This window comes from Girardinichthys multiradiatus, chromosome 9, assembly GCF_021462225.1.
Source record: "Girardinichthys multiradiatus isolate DD_20200921_A chromosome 9, DD_fGirMul_XY1, whole genome shotgun sequence".
NCBI classification, from domain to species: domain Eukaryota; kingdom Metazoa; phylum Chordata; class Actinopteri; order Cyprinodontiformes; family Goodeidae; genus Girardinichthys; species Girardinichthys multiradiatus.
In genome coordinates this window covers 44455971-44471431 of record NC_061802.1, presented here as the reverse complement: position 1 = coordinate 44471431, position 15461 = coordinate 44455971, and the positions used below count along the sequence as shown (strand labels likewise).

The following is a 15461-nucleotide window of genomic DNA, read 5'->3' as shown; positions in this document are numbered from 1 at the left end:
GCAGAGCCCATAACAGGTAATTTAAGCATACTGCTGAAAAATCTTTGCTTTATAGGAAAGGAAACCACTCTTGCAACCCCAGATTTACATAAGATTTGAGAGTGCTGGTTATTTCGCCTCTGCACCATTTTGTACTTTTGCAGTATAGGTTGCTATGATCCCAACTTCTTTGGAATAAAAATTATGCATTTACCCTGGAAGTCTCCCATCCACTAATGCTGGGCTCACACAGGAGGATTTTTATGCCTATTTTGACCCGATCTTCCCCTTTCGACATGCCCCAATTATTGTGATGGCTCTTACGATAATCTCTTGAGATATTCTTGGTGTGTGTGTAGTGTGCCAAGAGTGATCTAGTGTGCTCGGAAAGACATCAGGACCGCTCTGACCTCAAATGGGGGATATTTGACATGGTAGATTGTCTTGGTCCAATTTCCTACCGTGTACACCACACACTAAAGGACCAAACCTGTTATATCTATGATTTTTTATTTTCACGTGTGGGGGCTCTCTCAGGTTTTGAAAATCAGCCGACCATTGCCGTGTGAACCAGGCTCAAGCAGTTATTCCTGCATCAAACAGATCTTTGGGGTCACAACAATAAGGTAGCCTGCCAGTTTCACATTTCATCAACTGAATTTCCACTTTGTCACTCGCTTTAGAGTAGGTGTACGTCTCTACATAGGAAACTGCAACAGAATATCTTTAACATTAAAAATTGCTTATTCAAGTCTGTTTATTCCTATTCTTTCTCATTGGCAGGTAAACTTATTTTTACCTTTAAAGAATCAGTTTAGTTTTCCATTGCTAGAAAGTCAGTTTGGTACCGCATCACAATGTCCACAAAAAGTATTTATTTTTATTACTCTATTCAAGTCTACTGTGGAACTGTGGCTGACAGACTGTGAACTGTGGTTATATGACTCCAATAAACAATATCTACCAGCAGGAGGTCATGTAGAGATATTTTGGTTTGATCAAATCAGTCACATCATAAGAGTCAAAAAGGGATTAGAACCCAAATATATGGGTTTACAGAAAATAAGATATGATTGACTAAAATTATGTGCACAGATTTGATCATTTTTGTGACCATTTCCTACCATAATTACAAAAATACTTACCTACAACCAAAACTAAACACATACACAACAGTTTAATTACATGGGCATTACAAGTAGGACATGGAAGTAAGAAAGCACAAAATAGCATTAATTTGGTATGAACTGGCAAATGATTGATGTGCAAATAGACCAAGGGCCAAAAATTTACCACTTAGGTCTTTTAAACTACAAAAATACAGCTATGTAACTAAATTATAATTAAAAATAACTATTTATAAAATCATAAAACCAAATACAGGTGTCCATATCTGCCACATGATCACACTAGTAAGATAAAAACATTCCATAAGAGCTATGAGTGTCTTAGATTAGAAAACCCTCACGTCAACTAGGCAGTGAGCGTTAAACACTTTGTATTACTTGGTAACACAGTTACAGAAGGCTTATTTGGGACTATTGGTACATTGTGTCACTGAGTTGAGATTCACAAGGTGGGCAAGTGGCCATGTCAGCTGTGTGTGTTTACCCCTCCCCCACAGCTCTTCTAGCTTTAGAGCCATCAGCAGTACTGCACTCTAGTAAACCTTCAATCAACCTACAGGGAAGGTAATTAAGTGTACTGTGAAACTTTTTAGGTCAAAGTGCAGCTTTAGTTTAAACTTAAGCACAGATTAGAAGGTTTAAAAGTACAAACCACACTAGGATAACTGTTGGGCTCAAACTGTGTCCTACTGAACAAAATTCATTTATTGTGACACTTGTTAACTTGATAAATAGCATAGCAATAATCTGAATTATCTTGGAACCAAATGAGCCCATTAATATTTAGTGGAAGTCTTCCAAATCTACAAACTTAAAAAACAAAAGAAGTTGCCAAGTACAGGGCCATCTCAAACCCAAGCATTTAATTTCAGAGCAAACTCCAGCAACAGTGACTAGATGTTCGAAACATTCTCTAAATGACTGAGGTTAAAAATGACTACAGAGGGTTTCATTTACAGCTAGCAGGAAGGAAGGGCGCGCTCACAAACACAAACCACACACGAGAACTGCTCAGCGAACACGTGCACAATACGCGCGCGCCTACTCACGCGCTGATGCTGCCCATCCCCCACTCATAGACAAAATGTCCAAATATACCCCGAAAACAACGTTATAACCCGTCCAAACCTTAACTGGACATTCCTACGGTACCGTTGCACACCGGGTTATAATTTATAACGGCAATAACAAAGCCAAAAGATGATAAACACTCACCTAAAGCTCCAAATCACACAAGGGGGGTGCCTTCTCCTCTGTGCTCCTAATATGGAATCTCCTCCACTACCACCGCTGTTTTCAAGCTCTAATTAAACCTCGAAAAGAGCGTTATAACAGCCTTCAGAACCGGCCGACCGGTACCTTGATCCCCAGTGAGCGATGTGTTTTGAATATACTGACATATATGGTGATAAATCCCCTTAAAATTGAGCTGGTTTTACAGTCGGGTCTTGAATGTAGCGTTGCTCGCTAGTAGAGAAAAGAGCCAAACGGTTCCGTAGCAGCCAACGGCTTCAGACTGAAACACAGAGCAGCTGACCTGCCATGCGAAAATGAGGCAGGCCTGAGCTCTTCTCTGCAGGAAGCACACTCCAGTCACATAAACATCAAAATGGGTGTCGCAGTATGAGAGAGGATTGTGCTGTCAGGCTGGGGGTTGGCGTTTGCTGCTTGATGATTATTTTTTTAAATATTGGTAAAAGTAATAGGCCGTATTTAACACTAAGTAGCCAAAAATCTAAGTAGTTTTTGGAATACTGTAAATGTATAATAAAACAGAAAATACATACATTTTGTTTGTTCAGTTGTTTTGGTTAAACAGGTAAAATATATGTTTGATGAAATTAATATAATTATAATTAATTGGTACACACACACACACATACACGCACGCACACATATATCATGACATACATACATGTATATCATTTCAACAGGACAATTCCAGTCCTGTTGAAATGTTCTAAAAGGTCAAAATCTTACCTGCTTTAGATAACATAACTAAGTTGCTGTCACAGCAATTCCTATTTTGCCATGTACACTATATTAATGTATCAAGAAAGGCTTGTTGTCTAGTTGTTGTAAAAACACTATTTCTCATATCTATCTATCTATCTATCTATCTATCTATCTATCTATCTATCTATCTATGATTTTAAACAATATGTAAAAAAAAAAAAAAATTCAGACGTGATGTGATAATCAAATTAGCTTTTTCTGCATGTTTAAAAAACACTGCATCATCTGCATACGTTTGGATATTAACATGTGACACCCGGTGAGTTAATATAAATAGTAAACAACACTGGCCAAAGAAATGGAGCCTTGTGAGAATTATCACTAGTAATTATGCTAATTACCTTTGACTACTAAAATTTCTTGTGGCAATACAAAGTATTGTCTACTATAAGACCAAGCAGAAGAAGACACACATATTGTCTGTGGATGTAAACATATACAAATTGACAGCTGCTTATGCATGCTTTAACTGAAAGCATATGCCAATCAGTACACCCAAACACACACACACTAACCCAGATAAGGCTCGGCTGAGATAAAGAGACACACAGACAGAGACATAGACACAATGCCCCAGGGTGCTATGTAGAGTGAACTATGGTGTGGATGTAATAGAAGAGTGGAGGATGGGTAATGGCACAGGAACAGCAAGAAATTTAACTTAACCTTTGCTTTACAGTCTCAGGGAGGTCACCATTCAAGATCCATTCATCCATCCATTGTCTATATCTGCTTCTCCTTGCAGAGTCTGCTTTCAGCGATCATTGGGCAAGAGACAGTACACTCCCTAAGAGGTCTCCGGTCCATCTCAGACTAATTAAAATGGCTTTGACATATCTGATGATGCCATCATTTACTGTTCATATCTGATTTTTTTGGTTTTGGAATGCAATAGTATGGTTTCATTGAAGTGGAGGTGGGGGGATTGAGTTTCCCAATAAAATGCTGGTTTCCTTATTCTTTGCCTACAGTCATTTAATGTCAGTCAGTCAGTCATTTACTACCACTTCTTCCATAATGGGTCAAGGTGGCTATCTCCAACAGTCTACAGGCGGGAGGCGGGGTACACCCTGGACAGGTTGCAAGTCCATCGCAGGGCAGTCATTTAATGTTTTTATATACAGGTCCTTCTCAAAATATTAGCATATTGTGATAAAGTTAATTATTTTCCATAATGTAATGATGAAGATTTAACATTCATATATTTTAGATTCATTGCACACTAACTGAAATATTTCAGGTCTTTTATTGTCTTAATACGGATGATTTTGGCATACAGCTCATGAAAACCCAAAATTCCTATCTCACAAAATTAGCATATCATTAAAAGGGTCTCTAAACGAGCTATGAACCTAATCATCTGAATCAATGAGTTAACTCTAAACACCTGCAAAAGATTCCTGAGGCCTTTAAAACTCCCAGCCTGATTCATCACTCAAAACCCCAATCATGGGTAAGACTGCCGACCTGACTGCTGTCCAGAAGGCCACTATTGACACCCTCAAGCAAGAGGGTAAGACACAGAAAGACATTTCTGAATGAATAGGCTGTTCCCAGAGTGCTGTATCAAGGCACCTCAGTGGGAAGTCTGTGGGAAGGAAAAAGTGTGGCAGAAAACGCTGCACAACGAGAAGAGGTGACCGGACCCTGAGGAAGATTGTGGAGAAGGGCCGATTCCAGACCTTGGGGGACCTGCGGAAGCAGTGGACTGAGTCTGGAGTAGAAACATCCAGAGCCACCGTGCACAGGCGTGTGCAGGAAATGGGCTACAGGTGCCGCATTCCCCAGGTCAAGCCACTTTTGAACCAGAAACAGCGGCAGAAGCGCCTGACCTGGGCTACAGAGAAGCAGCACTGGACTGTTGCTCAGTGGTCCAAAGTACTTTTTCGGATGAAAGCAAATTCTGCATGTCATTCGGAAATCAAGGTGCCAGAGTCTGGAGGAAGACTGGGGAGAAGGAAATGCCAAAATGCCAGAAGTCCAGTGTCAAGTACCCACAGTCAGTGATGGTCTGGGGTGCCGTGTCAGCTGCTGGTGTTGGTCCACTGTGTTTTATCATGGGCAGGGTCAATGCAGCTAGCTATCAGGAGATTTTGGAGCACTTCATGCTTCCATCTGCTGAAAAGCTTTATGGAGATGAAGATTTCATTTTTCAGCACGACCTGGCACCTGCTCACAGTGCCAAATCCACTGGTAAATGGTTTACTGACCATGGTATCACTGTGCTCAATTGGCCTGCCAACTCTCCTGACCTGAACCCCATAGAGAATCTGTGGGATATTGTGAAGAAAATGTTGAGAGACTCAAGACCCAACACTCTGGATGAGCTAAAGGCCGCTATCGAAGCATCCTGGGCCTCCATAAGACCTCAGCAGTGCCACAGGCTGATTGCCTCCATGCCACGCCGCATTGAAGCAGTCATTTCTGCCAAAGGATTCCCGACCAAGTATTGAGTGCATAACTGTACATGATTATTTGAAGGTTGAAGTTTTTTGTATTAAAAACACTTTTTTTTTATTGGTCGGATGAAATATGCTAATTTTGTGAGATAGGAATTTTGGGTTTTCATGAGCTGTATGCCAAAATCATCCGTATTAAGACAATAAAAGACCTGAAATATTTCAGTTAGTGTGCAATGAATCTAAAATATATGAATGTTAAATTTTCATCATTACATTATGGAAAATAATGAACTTTATCACAATATGCTAATATTTTGAGAAGGACCTGTATATTGTGTAACATTTCCAGCATAAAAAACCTTGCTGATTTTGCCTTATAAAGAGATTAGTGGCCATTGTAGGAAACATTAAACCATCAGCCTTTCTCAAAGAGTTCTGTCATGTAGCTGCAGATATGAAACCCCTCTCATACTGCCCCTGGTCATTCATAAATCAAAACTAGGACACCCATGGCCCATGCGGATGTAAGCTCTTGTGCAGCTACAGGAAACTTGGGTTTGCAACTAAGCCAGAGGTTCCCAACTGCAGTCCTCGAGATCTACTTTCCTGCAACTCTTAGGTTACGTCCACACTACAGGTCTTGATGTTCAATTCCAATTTCTTGCTGAAATCCAATTTTTTTTTTGTGGTCATTCAAACTACTTGTTCAAATGTGACAGCCATCAGACTTTAGTCTGAAGGTTTTTATGACCCCAAAGCAACCTACATGTTCAGAGGGAGAATGTAGATGTAGAAGTAATAATGGATGTGTTATTATTACGTTCTTAACCTCATCCTTTACATCCCCCGCAAACAGGGGAGGGTGTGTACTTTTTTTTTCTACTTTCATTGGTCTACCATCCTTTAGGTAAACATAAACGTGTGGTATCCTCTAAAACATCAGACTCGTGGCTAAAAGCTGATATAAACCTCTTCTATGAACACCAAACACAGTTAAAACAACAAGCAGTTGAATCAGAAAGTAATCAAACTCCACAGAATGCCTTCATTGTAAAACTTGGTCTTAGCTGCCCTCCCTTGTACACACACAAACAGCATGTGCAAAGAGCACAGACCTCACAGATTCCGAAAATATATGTTTTATCACGATCCACCCAGGATTTAGCAAACCAGCAGCAAAAGAAGACCAGACATACTCATGAATGAAAAACAATCTAAAAATGTTCTTACCTTCATAATTGTCTTTCCTAAACGTATAATCCATTGTTTTGTTTCTATTTTTATTTCGTAACTACATCTCCCAGTCTGGTTTTCAAGCGGAAGTAGTGCATTTCTCGCTTCCTGTTCCATAGAACTTGTTGATTCGACAAATGGATAAATCTCCGTCACAGGTTTTCGTCTTTTTACAGCTGGTGATTGGTGGGACTGACGTCAGTGTGTTTGGTATAATCTGATTCTATTGGCTCTACGGATTAAATGGAGAGGTCATTTGTGCCATTTGGACTAACCAAACGTGAATTATTGCCATGCGTAAAGATGCTTGTCAGTAGCTATGTTTACATGCACAACATTTCACGATCAGATAAAAAAAAAAAAAAAAAAATTGCATTGTACCATTTATATGGACATAAGTAATTGGAATAAAACGGGGGATCAGACTAAAAATCTGTCATAAACTTGCCGATCAGAATATTCTGTTGGCATCTAGCCAGAGCGACTTGCCACTCAAGGCAGAAATACGTCATGTTAACGTGGGTCGTACTTGCTCACTCAGGTCAGTTTGCCTCATTCAGAATAACACCCTTTCAATCAGATGACAGTTTTATTCTGATCCTGCTGAATCTGATCAGAATTTTCCACCTGACTGTCGTGGTGGGCACGCGGCTTGGTATTGTGTATGTGTGTGTGTGTGTGTGTGTGTGTGTTTTGTTTTTAGTAAGTGCTGGTGTGCTGGTGGAGGTGACAGGTGTTCCCTATCTTCGCTGATGAACTTCGATGTATTTAAGCAGCAGGCAGCCAGCATCTCACCGCTCGAGTGTTAGCTTTCAGTGGTAGAACTCACGCCATCTCACGTATTAAGTATTTTCTCGTTTGACTTTTGCTAACCTGTCTTTGTCTTCTTGTACACCAGATTGAGACTACCTGGATATTACCCAGGCTGGATCGTCGTACTGTTTTGTTGAGCTCACTTTGTCTCGGACCTTTGGAGTACCTGAGCTTCACAGACGCCACGTTGTTATGATTCTACTGGACTAACTTTGCTGGCTGCCGCCAAGTGCCACCTGCCTCACACCGATTCTACAGAACCTGTCCACCGCTCACAAGCGACCCAGCTCCGGCACCGTACCACCACTAGCTGTTGCACACTCCTGGTTTGGAGCCTTCGTACTCACCGCACTGTGTACTCATTCCGGTCTGTCTGAATCCCTCTCCTCCTGGCAGAGAACTCACCCAGCCTAGTAATTAAATACTTATTCATTCATTTGTTCTTAGTTCCACTCCTACTTATTGTTCGCTTCTTCTTTACAGCCCCACCATGTACCAGTGCAACCACTATAAACTTTCCTGTTTCTCCTGAGCATTTCCTGCATGTGGGTCAAGTCGGTTTACAAAACTATGACACTGACATGTTTACATGACACATTTTTAGTCCGATCAGCCTTATGTCCATGTAAACGTTGCTAGTGAATGCTGTTGGAGCAAGAGAGAGCTGTTTCTCTGTTTCATTCAATGGAAAATATTAGTAATTTAAAAAACAAATATGTTAAAACGAACTATTTTAGACGTAAAAAAAAAAAGTTGATTACGTTTTGCAAGTAAAAACACAATTTTGTGAATGTTGCCAACACGTGCCATACTGTGCCAATGGGCAAAACACCTAGGTTTGTCATGGACATGGATTTGTTTGGAGGTAAAAAGATCGGAAATGCCTGCAGTGTGAATGGAGCTTTGGTTGCCTCTCTTCTCCGACATACCTGAACGAGGCACGCTAACAAGATATTCATTTAGTTCAAGTTTGTTGGAGAAAAGAAGTATGGGAAAGTAGCCCTCAAAGACTGGACTTGGGCTCATCAGAACTAAGTAGAGTCGATGTTGACACCACATAAAATGTGCGTTGGACATCTCCCATTCCAAAGGATGAAACATATCAGAGGCGTCTGACTTGAGTTCTGTTCACTGACCATTGCCAACTACTATAGCTATCTGTCTCTGAACACTTTAAGCCACTATTCCACACAGACCATGAATAATGCGAATCACTTGGAATTGTTAAATTTTAGGATCCATAAGGATTCTTGGAATTTTGCAAATATTCAGGTCCAATCTGTGATGCCCTAAGATTCAGTTACCACACAGGTCCATTAGATAAAGGTAAATGCTGAGATTCGTCTTGGAAAACCTGTGGGATTTGCCAATTGTTGTGGTGCTGACTACTATTAGCAACACAAGCCAATAACCATAATGTATTCCTTTCTATCTTAATTATTCAAGCATGTGGAGAAATAGAGATTGTACAGTACTATGTGTGCTAATGGTTGAAGGAGATACAGTCCATAAGAATTTAAATATAAGAATGTATTTCGGCCGGGAAAATTTCCAAGTACACACCATGAGTTTCAAATTAGGCCAATGGGACAATAATACACTGCAAATGCTGGGAACCAGCACAGAAACCTCCTCCCCTCATGCAATACCCATAATGTGACCCCTATCATTCTCCATCAAGTGCTGCCAGTAGTGTTTAATGTGTTTTGAAGGATGTTTCTTTATCTGGTGACCTTTACTCCTTTGTTTTGACTGACTGCCAAACAACAAATCAACCAGATGAATATTTGCAATGTAGCTAGCTTAGAAGTTCACTTTGAATTCAGCACCAGACTGGGGAGGAAGACAGATATAGCTATGAGAACTTGGACTGAGGAGCTGTGGGACTGTTCTGCTCCTCCCACTACAAAAAGTCATCAATATAACCATATTATTTCCCCCAGCATCATGTATGTGTAGCATAATCAGCTATAATTAATCACAACCACAATCCTTTGGCCGTACTTTTTAGAGGCTGCATATCCAAAAAATACCACGTTTAAAAGCCCTGGACAGCATACCCATTCAAATGGCAAGTAATATCTCTTCCCACCTCTGGAATATTTAGTGCTCAAAGGGTGTCAAGGTCTCAACAAAGCATGGCTCCATAATATGTTTTCTTAAAGCCTTACAGTAATGGCTTCTCTACCTACCGATCTATAATGTACCCTCCACAGCAGAGCACGGAATAGCATGCTTGGTTTCTGTTAACTGATTAAATTATTCAAAGCAGCAGAAATGGAGGGGAAAAAGATATTCAAGTAGTGTGTGACTCTGTGTGGTGTGTGTGGGCAGAGGAGAAGAAAAACAGAAAGAAAATTATTTACTCTTTCATGAGTCTTTTGTGTGCAGACCAATAAAAGGGAGTTGCACAGCGTGATCTGCCTCATCAGGTTGATGAGACAAAAGGGGAAGCCGGTCCATTTAATAACCTCATCGATCCCAGCTCACCCAGTTACACATTAGCATTTACAGCTAGGAGATCCAGCTTGGACAAATACACAGGCTGCTGATATGGAAAAAAGAGAAAATATACCAATAAAAAATACAAGAACAAATCTTGAGCTTTTTCATTGTATTTTAATTTTATGATTTTTATCACAATTTGTTGTAAATCTATAAAACCTACTTTCAATCAAATACCAAAATGGATTTGTAGTTTGCTGTTAGGGTAATAGGAAAACAAAACATGCAGCTTTAGTCCTGGGTTACTTATGGTACACCAAGGTTTAAAACATTTTTTTTGTAAAGTCCTTGTAGTGAGATGTAGAACAAAGTGCTATATAGAGCATACAGCAGCAAAGCCCCTCCCCCACATGTTGCTGTGCAGTGCTGCTAAAAGAGAGTTACTACATTTTACCCTAAATTCCAAGATTGACAAATTCAGCGTTTTTCATTTTTTGATTGAAATGACAGTGATCAGATCATGTTATCCATTTTCATTTAAAATATTTATGTAAATCACAAAATGTTACTGCCTTATTTTTACTAAAGGTTTCCTACCATACTCTGCCATACCTGTACAGCTTCCTAAGAATTCTATTCTCCGATAAGGTTCATTTTCTTTTATTAAATACTCAGTTTAGTAGTCTTCTGTATGAAAAAACCCTGAGAAAACACATTCACATTCTCAATTGAATGGGGTTCGAGGATCCTAAACTAATCAGTTAATCCTGAACAGCAGCTGCGAGGCACCCTCCAGAACGTCCCAGCGATGCCATGTGACTGGTTACGATAGACTTCCATAAAAGAAAACAGCTCAGTGGGGAACACTGGAGGACGTGTTGTGGCTCATCCCTCATAGTGCATTACTTACTGTATCCCCTTCAGAGAAGTCTCCAGGAACGTTGCACATCAATCAAGTCAGAGGAATATACCTCATATATTGTTGTGTTTTCAGTTTGTTTCCAAGCCTTCTCTTCTGAACTTGGGCGTTATTAGGGGTCCATGCAACATGACCGAATCCCTGCATATGGAATTGCCAGTCTTAGAGGGCTGGTGTCCTGCAACTCTTAGATGTGTTTTTGCTTCAACACACCTAAATCAAATAATTATAAACTGAATAAATCCTGAATAGGTCATTCAGGCATTTCATTCAGGTGCACTGGACCACCAGCTCTTGGGGACTGAAGTTTGAGATCTCTGCTTTAGATCATGAGTAAATGAAAGCAGGAGAAGGCATATAGTATACTTTTCTTATGACCAGCCCTGAACTATAACAGCATTTTCTGCAGAGCTGTAATTAATATTGTGGTCTAAGACCAAAGACAGCAAAATCGAAAGCATGTGTGTATATTCTGAAATGAGAAGAGCTACATGTTCTCCCAGTGCATGCGTAGGTTTTTCTCAGGGATTCTGGCTTCCTTCCACAGCTCGGAACGATGCATTTTGAGTGTATTGGTGAATCAAACATGACTGCAGGCATGAATGTGGGTGAAAATGATTTCACCATCTACAATGGCATTTTTTTACTTTGAATTGTAGAATTTCCAGATAGGTAGGACTAAAAACAACCACAAGTGTTTCCTGTTCATGAACCTTGGGATCTGGTTAACCTAGCTGTCATGAAATAAAAGTTAGGCTACACCCAGGACAGATTCTCAGTCCAACACAGAGACACACAGGACAAACAGCATTCTAACCTCTAAAGATTCTAGCAGCACACTGATAGACAGTCAGTCATGGGCTACAAACAGTATTGTGTACAAAGATGATGCATGAAAGTGAGTAGATCAGACACACTGTTACTGTTTCAGCTCATTTTATGATGCAGGGATTGCAGTAAACATGTTCTACTCTAACAGGTATCTATTACTGAGAGGTCCTTTAGCCAATGGTGATTCCCAACAGTAAATGAGGCTTCTGAACCATCTTGAAAACAAAGAATTTGATTTAAGTATTATCCTGGTCTGTTTCTAGACCGTTTCCAGACTTTCACTAGTGCCCCTTTTCCATGGGCTCTACATTTTGCGACCATTTCCATTACAGCTTTTCTGGCCTAGTACTGGCTTTGTTGGTACCTGCTCATCAGCGGGTCCCATTCACAGTCAGCCCCTGTGAGTGGGCAGCAAAGCCTCGGTGACCCGTCCCCCCCTTGTTTGGATGGGTTGTACTGGAATTCTAATTTCCCCTCGGGGATCAATAAAGTATCTTTGAATTTGAATTGGAGTTGAGCAGGGTCAAAATGTGATGATCACATTTACCTAAATTCCTTCTTTGTGTCATTTCTTCCTTATCTTGCTGGTGTTGTTCCTTTCTTTGTTGCTTTCTTTTCATGTTGGTGGCTTTCTTTTCTTTACTTGTGTCTTTCCTCCCTCCATTCCTTTCTTCCTGTAATCCATCCTTCTTTTGTTATTGAAAACTTTAATTTGTCATGTTTTAAATGAATGCAAAGGACTGAGAACATTGAGTCTTGAAAAATCTGGAATTTGTACATAGCCGAGCTGAGCCGAAAAGCGAAGCTCTCAATTTACCGGTCGGTCTACGTTCCTACCCTTAACTATGGCCATGAACTTTGGGTCATGACCAAAAAAACGAGATCTGGGATACAAGCGGCTCAAATGAGCTTCCTCCGTAGGGTGGCCAGGCACTCCCTGAAAGATAGGGTGAGGAGCTCGGCCATCCGGGAGGGGCTCGGTGTAGAGCCGCTGCTCCTCCACATTGAGAGGAGCCAGTTGAGGTGGCTCGAGCATCTATACTGGATGTCTCCTGGGCGCCTTTCTCGGGAAGTCTTCCAGGTACGTCCCACCGGGAGGAGGACCAGGGGACGGCCCAGGACACGCTGGAGGGACTATGTCTCTCGGCTGGCCTGGGAACGCCTTGGGTACCCCTGAAGGAGCTTGAGGAGGTGTCTGGGGAGAAGGACGTCTGGGTGTCTCTACTGAGTCAAGTCAAACATGTACTTTAAAATACCATTGATATACCTTAATGTGCACATGAGTACTGGAGGTGTGTTATGGCTGATTTGTGTTTAAAACCACCCTTTAAATAAAGTTTATTTTAACTTTAAAACACCACACTGAACAAATGGCTACCCTCAAGCTGAGAAGTCTGTTCACATTACCTGGACAGACAGCCTACTAGCACTTTGCTAGCTTACTTTCTCATAACAAACAAGACACATCATGAAATAAACAGGATTTAGATTATTTCATCTTAACTAACTTTCTCTGCCCAAACACCACCTCTTGCATGAACTGTTCTGGAGAAAAGATGTCCTAGGGCGAGGAGTTGAGGAGCAAAGTTGTCCTGGTCCGGTCCAGCCTCGTGGCAGCAGAACAATGGGACTAGTGGCTACTCTAAGTAGTGGGTTGAGCTGCATTAGCTTGCAGAACTGCAATTCCGAAACCTTTTTACCCAGGTTTTGGGGAAAACTGCTTCACTCCACGTTGTTAGAGAAAGGGTCTCTGCTGGGAACTCTCTGGACGTTCTCTGTAGGCCTCAGAAAGAAATATCAAGCCATGCCTGTCTTAATCACCCCTTTTTGTATGAATTATCTGAGCAGCAGATCATACTTAACGTTTTTGTTGCTTTCGATAGGCGGGTATTTGACCGTCGGATCGTAGTCACCTTAGTAGTTGTAGTCGTAGTCTCCAAGTGAAAAAGTTATGCCTTCTCGCGTGCGTTGCCTCTCCTGTCCGACCCCGGCTGAGTCGTATGGATTGAGAACGAATGGAAGTGGGGAAAGTGTTTTTGTTCAGGGATTCCAGTTCTGAGTCCTTCTCTTCCTGGGCTGAGCTGGAATGAAGGTTAATGTTTATTGAAAGCTCCAGAGAAGTTCATACTGACCTTTGATTGTGTACAGTCCAGTCCATGTTGCATATCCATGGCTGGGGGCCCAACACAACTGTGGGTCAATAGAGAATATTGCTATTCTATTTTAAATCAGTGAACTACTGCAGTTTTCTACTGTCTGAAGGTTACCATTAAGAACCGATCAAGAAGGTTTTTTATTACATTTAATTTAGACATCTATATTCAATTTTACTTTCAAATTCTAAACTATGAACCTTAATGGTTATTTATTACTGGAAGAAGAAGTTTTCACTGACAGCCCTCAGTTAGAATGTGTTGCAGCCACAGGAGCTCTTTAAAGTCCCCACCTATGTTTAAATCCTAGCTTCATTTGAAATGGTCACTGCACCTCTCTCGAGGCTGCAGAAAATTGTTCTGGCAAAATAAGAAATAGAAATAAAAATGAAATTGGATGTGGTTGCTATAGTTATGATTCCCCCACCCCCACACGCTATAGAGCAGGAGCAGACTGAGCCGCAGTCAGCCTCAATGAGAAAGTTAAGTGTCTGTGATTGAATGCTTGCTCAAAAACACAGTTTTTTTTCACAGGTTTCAGCTGGATTTTGTATGATTTATCTAAATATTAAAAAATTGTTAATTTATGTTAAGTGCAGAGATCAAACAAAAAAGACAACATCCCTGCAGCTGCTGTTCTTTTTGCAGGAATACCTCAGTTAAATGCTTAAATGGTGAGAAGTCCTTGGGATGGAGGGCATACAAAATGTGTTTGAGGCAAGGAAGGCAGAGTGTAAAAAGGAACTCAGCGTGAATAATAAATGGTGTGTGGGAGCAGCTCAGATGTGTACATTTTTATGGATCTCACTAAAGCACTGCTGGCCGGCTTTATCTGGAAAACATGAGAGTTGGGGTTCCATACATATTCCAGGGAATGGCTTTGTTGAAAGAAAACAAACCAACTTAAAAAGCTGTAGCACTTGCATGATGTTATGCCTTAAAAAAATTATATGTTGCTATCAAAGAAAAGGATTCCCGTTTGAAACTTTTGACGCAATAACATGATTAAACCAGTCTAATTGTATTGATTGCACTGCATAGAGAGTCGCTAAATCACACTACCTGCCAAGATGGAATAATTATACAACACAAAGCTTTAAAGATTTTGGAGGTCAAGGCCTAGTCTGCTATTTCCATTCCAAATTAGGGAAAATGTCATGAAAGGGGATTTTATCTGGAAACATTTTGATAAAAATATCAGTTGTGATAAAAGCACATTTTCCAGACTCCTGTCTTTCTCATCTGTGCTTCCAACATTCTCTGTGAGCTTTAGCACCTCGACTACTTTCATCTGTGTACATTTTATTGCTATGAGGTTCCATCCAACAGACTGAATAGGACATGCAAAGAGTGTGCTCATGACACTTGAAATTTACACTGTTGGCACAATTATGTGGAAAGTTGTATTTTTATGAATTCACTTTATCATTGAACAACTGCAGAGATCTCAGTCAATCCAATATTTAAATAATCCCCAGACTTGAATATAAAAGAAAGTATAAATATCTTTGTGCAGATTTATTATGCAACTAAATGAAAAGGG

General features: G+C 40.6%; 1 protein-coding gene and 1 long non-coding RNA gene across 4 annotated transcripts in view; one reads left to right on the top strand and one right to left on the bottom strand.

The window, feature by feature from the left end:
* The window catches only part of tbl1xr1a (tbl1x receptor 1a), a 58877-nt gene extending 52066 nt beyond the window's left edge, over positions 1-6811 (bottom strand). The window contains exon 1 of one of the 3 annotated variants that reach the window (XM_047374566.1): positions 6755-6811. The gene's annotated coding sequence lies outside the window, so the exon portion shown is untranslated. Of the gene's footprint in view, positions 1-2321; positions 2698-6754 lie in introns of those variants that run through there. The other 2 variants (XM_047374567.1, XM_047374565.1) reach the window with 2 other exon arrangements.
* A 50-nt stretch (positions 6812-6861) lies between these two features.
* On the top strand, positions 6862-9553 carry LOC124873706. Its single transcript, XR_007039606.1, has 2 exons — positions 6862-7298; positions 7461-9553. It is a non-coding gene; the product is annotated as an uncharacterized LOC124873706 (long non-coding RNA).
* The last annotated feature ends 5908 nt before the right edge of the window (positions 9554-15461 follow it).